This window comes from Schistocerca americana, chromosome 1 (genome assembly GCF_021461395.2).
Source record: "Schistocerca americana isolate TAMUIC-IGC-003095 chromosome 1, iqSchAmer2.1, whole genome shotgun sequence".
Lineage (NCBI taxonomy): Eukaryota > Metazoa > Arthropoda > Insecta > Orthoptera > Acrididae > Schistocerca > Schistocerca americana.
In genome coordinates, this window is record NC_060119.1 from 119,100,775 (window position 1) to 119,107,934 (window position 7,160).

Below are 7,160 nucleotides of genomic sequence, written 5' to 3' on the forward strand. Positions count from 1 at the left end.
AAATACTGAGGGTCTGCTCTTCAAATCTCTCTCTCTCTCTCTCTCTCTCTCTCTCTCTCTCTCTCTCTCTCTCTCTCTGTGCTGACATCTGCATTTCTCAGTGAATAACCTGAAATTACTATCCTGCCATTGATCTATATTTTTTAGTTTACAAACAAATAGATACAAATTTTGCAGTCTCGAGCTAAGACTTCCTTAGATGTATTAGGCTCGTGTCACCGTGTTTGAATGCAAGTAAAATAGATCTTTGTTCATACATTTTCTTGGTTCTTTTCCCATTCCTGACCATGACCAGTTGGTCACTAGCACATGTTCTGTTCACATTTACACTCAAATAATACTTTTCTGGTATTTCATTCTTGCATTTATCCACTTCACATGATGTTACATGATCCATCTTTTACAGATATATAAATTTAAACCATTGAATTATGTTCACAGTTAATTATGACACATGCTTTGCTTCTGTGATACTCTGATGAACTGACTGGGAAGCCAATGACTGGAAGTAATTCTTTTCTAGTCACAAAGTGGCAGTCTGCTTAGATAACATTTGACCAGAAGAGGTAGCATGTCCTTTAATCAAAAGTATTCTGTATTATTCTAAACATGATATAAATAGACCAGTTGTATATTTCATGGGCAATAGATGATGTACATTCCAGTTTGCGAAAATTGCATCACAATGGAAGAAGCCTCAGAAGCGACCATCAGATGAAGATACTGAGCTCAGTAGCAGACTTCATGCTACCCCAAATAGAAAGTGGTGGGTGCAATTTAAGACACCTGCAAATGAATCCTGTCAGTTACAAGATTCCCAATGCCAAAGACTATATCGACTTGTAATATTTTTGGATATTTCGTAGCGTCACAGTTTTAGAACAAAGTACTGATTGCCAAACTGTCATTGATTGCAAAGAACAATGTAGCACTCTGCTGTGATATACATGGTTTAAATGTTTCATTGGAAATTTCTTGTCAGTAATTCTTGATAAAATTAGTGTGTGAAGTTCAGTGTTTCTTTCAGAATACGAGAATGTATAATCAAACAACTAAATATAAAAAGTAGGTATGTGTTAAGTTTTTGGGGCTACATATATATCAGAAGCAAACCTGGAAAACACACACACACACACACACACACACACACACACACACACACAAACTTAATCAAGTTAAGTGTTTTCATTCAGGTACGTAATACACATGATAACAGCAAAAGGGGTTTCAAACTAAAACAATTAGTTAATTGTGCATGTTTCAAATCATAATAGGTTGAAGAATCTTTCTTTGTGAACTTGTTGTTGTGGTCTCCAGTCCAAAAACTGGTTTGATGCAGCTCTCCATGCTAGAATGTTCCATGCAAACCTTTTCAGTTCTGCAGAATGACTGCAATGTACATTTATTTGAACCTCTTTCTGTATTCAAGATTTGCTCTTCTTCTATAATTTTTAACCCTCACACTTTCTTCAATTATCATATCAGTGCATCAGGATGTTTCCTATCAACCAATCATTACTTTTAGTCGAGTTGTGCCATAAATCTCTTTTTTTCCCCTTCTCAATTCAGTATCTCTTCATTAGCATTATTTGATCTACCCATCTAATATTGGGCAAACTACTGTAACATCACATTTCAAAATCTTCAGTTCCATTCTTGTCTTAACTGTTTATCATCTGCATTTCATATTACATACAATTGTACTCTCCAAACCATACTTTCAGAAAAGACTGTTCGATGTTAACCTCTTGCTATACTTTGACAAGTCCAACTTGTGGAAACCAATGTGGGCCAAACATAAACATCACGTCACACTCGTGAGAACAAGATTTACGCCAAACTTTTATGTGTCGGATATGGCTCTATTTGATATATACACAATCCAAGAAACAATACACAGTCAGAGAAAGGAAATATGTTGATTACCAAATAAACATAGCAGAGGTAATGATAAAAAATGTCCAATTGCCGGTCTACAAAACTAATACTAGGTGAAACACCTCTTCGATTCCAAGTGCAATATTGAGCCCATTTCTCAAAACATACTGATCTTTGATTCAATGACAAAAAAAGTAGAAGGCACTATGCATGAATCACAAAGTACAAATTGAAACGATGTGGGAATGCATGTAGTGTAAAGTGGCATTACATCTACTGCAGTGCTTTTGAAACTACCATGCCATGCAGGACTACTAATTTTTAGAGTTGTGGGTGTTTTCCTGCTAGAAATTCATTCAAGGCGAGCATTTGTTCATGTAATTACAGTTTTGTTGATAATATCAAGATTTAGGCATATTATTGCATTCCTTTTGAAGAAGCTACACCTGGAGACACCCATGAAGATTATAGTTTCTACTAAAGTACTGTATATGTGTAAAAATTTACAGTTTTATTTTGAAGCGTTGTTTGAAATATTCTATTACAAGAATATATATAAATAACGAACAAGAATTAGATCAGTGTTACCATCTACAAGAGTAGCTCCACTGGAAACAAATACACATGTAGCTACATAACAGGAAACTTCATGCTGGTTTGTATTGCGATTCTCTCATGAATCATGCCGGCTCGTTTCATATATGTCATCCCCAATCAATTGGGCATAGATTTCATCCAACTAAATGGTACAGCAAGAAGTTAACGATCTTCTATTTTTCAGAAACAGTTTTCTTGCTGCTGCCAACCTCTATTTTATATCTTCTGTACTTTGACTATTGTCACTTACTTTGTTGCCCAAGTAGCAAAACTCATCTACTACTTTTAGTGTTTCATTTCCTAATCTAGTTTCCTGAGCATTGCCTGATTTACTTTGACTATGTTCCATTAACCGTGTTTTAATTTTATTGATATTCATCATATAATCCCTTCCCAGAATATTATCCATTCCATTCTTCTCTTCTTCTAAGTCCTTTGGCTTTGTCATTGTCAAAAACTCAACCTGAACTTTGAGTCCTTTTTCATCTCACCTTAGTTTCCTTTACTGCTTGCTGAGTGTACGAATTGAAAAACATTGGGTACAGGCTATAACTGTATCTCATTCTCTTCTTAATTTCTGCTCCCCTTTCATGTCCATCAACTCTATGTACAAGCTGTAGCTAAATTTTCTGCTCTCTCTTTTTCATTCCTATTACATTCAGAATTTTAAATGCTACAGTCCAGTCAATATTGTCAAGAGCTTTCTTTAAATTCTACAAATGCTATAAATGTAGGTTTACGTTTCCTCAGTCTAACTTCTAAATTATGTCATAGGGTCAGTGTTGTCTCATATGTTCATACGCTTTATCAAAAAAAAAAACTGATCTTCCATGAGGTGAACTTCTACCAGTTTTTCCATTCTTCTGTAAATAACTCATGTATATATTTTGCAATGTGACATATTAAACTGGTTGTTCAGTAACATTCACACCTGTTAGTACCTGCTTTCTTTGGAGCAGGAATTATTACATTCTTGTGAGGGTATTTTACCTGTCTCATACATCCTGAGTACAAAGTGGAATAGTTTTGTTAAGGGTGGCTGCCTCAATGATTTCATTATCATGAGACAATGTCATCTGTTCCCAGGGCTTTTTTTTCACTTACGTTATTCATTGCTTTATCGGTTTCTTCTCATAGTATATCCCCCTGTCATCTTCATCTACTTCCTCTTCCCTCTTTGTAATATCATCATCAAGTTTATTTTCTTTGTGTAGATGCTCTATATATCCCTTCCATTTGCCATCCTTCACTTATGCTTGGTACTGGCTTGCCATATGAGATATATTCCGAAAATGACTCTTTATTTCCCATGGTAATACGTGCTTCCATAGCTTTGCATTTCTGCTCTAGCTAATCCTGCTTCACCTTTGCTCTTCAGGTGAATCTCATTTTTTAGGCATCTGCATCCCATTTTACCTACTTGATTTGTAGTATTTTTATATTTTCTTCTTTTCTCAGTTAAAATAAATATTTCTTATGCTATGCTAGGATATCTGCTGGGCCATTTTTGCCTGTATGATTCTCTGCTGCCTTCAGTTTTTCAGATGTTTGTGTAGTCCACAGCTATCATGGTGCCTTCGATTACTGCCACAGGTTCCACGCAACACCAGGTGAATGTCCCCTAAACATAATACTGCCTCCACCAGCCTGCATCTGTAGCACAATGCATGTGTCACGTGGGCATTCATCTGAATAATGGCATGTCCAGGCACAACCATTGAACTGACGCAACAACCGTTGGTCAAATCTCAATGATACCATGCCAATTGCAGTTGTATCTGATGATGTCATAGGGGCACTGTGGGAATACGTAGGAGCTGTCTACTGCAGAGCTCCATATTGAACAATGTGCACTGAGAGGTGTACTCCAGAACAGAATTGTACTCTTTATGATATCTGCCACAAACCACTGCCTTTCCTGCTTTGCTGTGTGGGCAAACCTCCAACCTCCATGTTATGTGACAAGACATGAGCATCCAAGACCCGGTACATGAATGATCGTCTGTCATCCCACCACCTTTTCTCTTTATTTTCCCATACAGGAAAGTTTGGAATTAGCCTAGATAGTATACTGAGGCCAATTACAGAGCTTCAGGATTGAAAAAAGAAACAAATAACATTATGCTCTCGAGTCTCATAAATTCATTCACTGTAGAAATGGCATCATCTAACACCGTAAGCTGCTATTGAAGGTATTTGTCAATAAGAATGGATACTTTAATAGTGCATTTATTAATCCTTGCCAACTCCTTGGCTCCATGCAGCTGTGGAAACTCAATCATGGATTGCCTTAAGCAAGCTCTTTTGTCAGTACGGCAGAGTTTCACTAAGGCAGTGTCTTTTACTTGCTGTTTGCTCTTAACAGTAGCTGTGTGTGCATGCACTCTCCTGTGTACCGCAGTGTCGGCAATAAAGTATACAAATCCCTTCAGTTGCTGCATACAGTATTCACTACAAGAATCCCTACTGGATCTTCTACTCGAAGTCATGACAACCTCAGCGAGTAACTGCACATGGTCTTCAAAGCCAAGGTCCTATGACCATTCACAATCTGATGATGACAGCTGCAGTGGCTTGAAACCTGGTTAATAAGATAATAAATCATTTCTAAAGATCGTGTAGTAATTGATTGCAGTTTCTATACAATTTATTTCTATTATGGAAGAGTCACAGACTTCAGTGCACAGAATACACTGCCATAAAATAAATCGCAACACCAAGAAATAATGTACAGTAATGAAATTTCAGGAATACATTGGTCTAGGTAAAATATCTAAGTGTTTAATATTGTGATATCACAGGTGAATGCAAGCATGAGATAAGCTGTTGCAAACGCGAAATGCTGGTACATTAATCACCGATGTAACCATCAGGAAGTTGAATGGAAGCACACAAACGTGCATGCATCATGTCTTGCGGGTGCCAGAAGTCAGTTTGTGGGATGGAGTTGTATGCCTGTTGCTCTTGGTCAGTCAATACAGGCACAGCTAATTCTGGTTGTGGATGACACTGGAATTGTCATCCAGTGATGTCCCACATGTGCTCACTTGGAACACATCTGGTAATTAAGCAGACCACGGCAACATGTCAGCACTCTGTAGAGCATGTTGGGCCATAATGTGGTATGTGGGTGAGCGTTATTCTGATGGAAAACTTCCCATGGAGTGCTCTTAATGAACGGCAGCACAACAGGTCGAATCACCAGCCTGAAATACAAATTTGCAGCCGGGGTGTGTGGGATAACTATGACAGTGTCCCTGCTGTCATATGAAATCACACCCCAGACCGTAACTCCAGGTGCAGGTCCAGTGTGTCTAACACGCAGAGAGGTCAGTTGCAGGCTCACAGTTGATACCCTTCCAACCAACATACGGCCATCACTGACACCTAGGCAGAAGCAGCAATCAGCATCAGAAAACACAACAGACTTCCACCCTTCCCACCAATGAGCCCTCTCTCAAGATCACTTAAGTCACACATGGCAGTGGTTTGGGGTCAGTGGAATGGGCTTTACAGGGCGTCTGGATTGGAGCTGTCCTGGAAGTAACTGATTTGTAACAGATTGTTGTGTCACTGTGGTGCCAACTGCTGCTCAAATTGCTGCTGCAGATGCAGTACGATGCACCAGAGCCATGTGCCGAACACAATGGTCTTTCCTCTCAATGTGCCATGTGGCTGTCCAGAGCATGGTCTTCTTTTAATTGTACATTTTTGTGTCTACTGCTGCCAGCAATCATATACAGCAGCTATATCCCTACGAAGTCTTTCTGCTGTACCGCAGAATGAACATCGAGCTTCTCATAGTCCTGTTACACGACCTTGTTCAAAATGTCAGGTTTTGATAATGGTGTCTTTGTCACCTCAAAGGCGTTCTTGACTAACACCAATTCACCATGTCTACTCTCAAAAGTAACTAACGCTCACGACCTTTATAGTGTGTATTTAAAGCAAACACGATTTGCCTCCTCATAGTGACGCTACTAGCGCCATTGTTATGCGACTGGCGCAAAATTTGAATAGATATCATCTTTCACATGTACATTAACTGGCACGAAAAATGAAGCACTTCAGTTTCTTACAAAAATCGAAATTCATTTTAAATTTATGACACCAATCCACAATCTTATTATGAAATATTGTGGTATGGTCCCATCTAAGAGTCCAACAATGAAAAAAGAAAGACGACTATAAATAAATTTAACAAATTAAGCCAGAGATTCGCACTTCAAGGAAATTTTGAGTAATCTCATAAAGGTAATGCACGTCTGTTTTGATGTTACACACTTCACTCTTTACTTCACAGACCTCAGAGACACGGTCGGAGACCTTTGTTCGCATTTTCAAAAGCTTGTATTGCCACCTCTTGCACCAGTGGCGACATTCAACCTTTCAGGCATGATCCTGATTAATGCCCTACTGTCCTGTTGATGAATCATATCCCGTTCTTCCAGAAAGGCGTTGTGTAGACCCTGTAGAGTGTCTGGACGGTACTCACTGGCTCTTCTCCGCAGCCAGTCACAAACGCGCTCAGTAGGATTCAAATCGGGGCTTCGAGCAGGCCAACCCATCAGTATGAGTCCCTGTTTCATCCAAGAATTCCTGCTCAATTCTCGCAACATGTGGGTGTGTATTAGTGTAAAATCATCACCAATAAATGGAGCGAAATGCACAACATGCTCCACAAG